Genomic DNA, 1844 nt, shown 5'->3' on the forward strand with positions numbered 1-1844 from the left:
CCCTGGACATGCAGAAACTGAGGAATGAAATCCAAGCCCTGGAAGCCCAAATGGCAGAATTAAATGAGGCCAGGGAAAATTTGGTCAAGTTAAATGAAAGATATGATAAATCAAAACAAAGTGTTGCTGAGAAAGGAAGAGAGATAAAGGCTCTCAAAGAGAAGATAAAGGAGCTGGAGAAGGAGCTCACACTTGAAAAAGTAGTGGCTGAACTCAAGACAGTCCTATGGGCCAACATTGGCCAATCCATAACTGATCAATGGCAATACATTGAGACCATTCATGAGAAAATAGAGCTCATAGGGAAAGCACATAGAGAAATCCAAAGAGCAAGGGCGTCTCTTGGCAATATGCCCGAGGTTGCCAACAGAATGATTAATTTGCTTAATAACAGAACAAGTGCTCAGCTGGCAACAATGGGAATTTCCAACAGGACTGAGACCATTTTGCTAATAAAAAGAGTCCTAACACTAAGAAGCCTGGTGCAAACACTAGAAAGAAGAAGCCAGGATATGCAGACATAGGTTAATAAGTTCATGGACAAATTTGTGGCATTGCAGAACAGAGGTCTTCCTAGCTTACTGAACAGCGCAGGAAGACTACTTTCCCATGAAAATTATGCCAAAAGGGTCAACACATTTGCTACAAATCAGATTACAGAAAGGCCCAGTACTTCAGAAGAATCAGGGCCAGCATCAGGGCAGAGTCTCTACAACAGGGTTGAGAACCTATTTTTCATCATGGATGAGATCAAACATTTGTTTGAAGTGCCTCCAAATTTCTATAAATACACAGAGGCAGATGAGACTTTAGAGGAAATTTTAAGACATCAATTGCCCACACAGGAAGTCTGGACCAAAATGATACAATTAATATTGTAAAACCAGAGCATGTAATCAAGTTTTCTCATTGAAATATATAAGTTATCATGCACAGGAAAATTTTGATAAAATCAGCATGCATGGAGAAGAATGGGCTGAGCCAACTCAGCAAAACTATTCGGCCACTGAAGCAACACTGACAGTCACATGTGACAGGGCCGAAAAGATACAGGAGGACAGAACCACAAAGACACGTCATCCAGCATTTATAACAGAACATTCAACCGACTCAGTGGCCTCCAAAGGTCAAAAAAGTCTTCTGACAGAATTGAAGAGAATTTATGTTGTATTCAAAGCTGTAATAACTTCTTATCTATTGTTCTATACAAGTTGGTGTACATATTTATTTCTCAGATGACTCAACGCTTCAGATATTTTGTATCACCATTTGTATATATTCCCCCCTCGCATAAGCTTGCGAGGGTGGTTGTTGAATTCTCTTCTAGAGTCTCTTATGCTGTAAATTTTCAGAGTATTAATACAAAGGCTGATGGAATTTCCAAAGCTCTGCGTTATCTGAGTCATTGTGGTGTTTTGCTGAATGTTACAGGATTCCTGTGTACTTCATGGCACAATAAGTTTTCCTTAAAAACTCTTCGTTATGTGTTTTTTTTGATATCCTTTCATAGCTTATTCATGTTTTTGTGTTTCATAGTTAATGGCAGAGAAAAAGAATAGTTCCATGATTTATTCACAGAGTACCCTGAACTCAATCTATGCTGGTATAAATGTCTTTCCTCAGTTATAGTCATAAGGTGTAATTCTTAACTGCTGCACCTCCAAACTATATCTTTCACAGTGATTGTTGTTTCAGGAATTCAAGTTTGCTCCTGTGCAATATATCTCTTTCTTACACCCACAGCTTAGTGGAGAATTCCTAATTGCTTTTCACTGGTTGAACAAACCTCATAATCACAATTTCAATTTTGTTTCATGATGTATTTAATTGGCCTTGCAGTTTCA

The sequence above is a fragment of the Pinus tabuliformis genome, chromosome J (genome assembly GCF_031772625.1).
Source record: "Pinus tabuliformis cultivar Carrire ecotype Pingquan chromosome J, CPIR1, whole genome shotgun sequence".
NCBI classification, from domain to species: Eukaryota; Viridiplantae; Streptophyta; class Pinopsida; order Pinales; family Pinaceae; genus Pinus; species Pinus tabuliformis.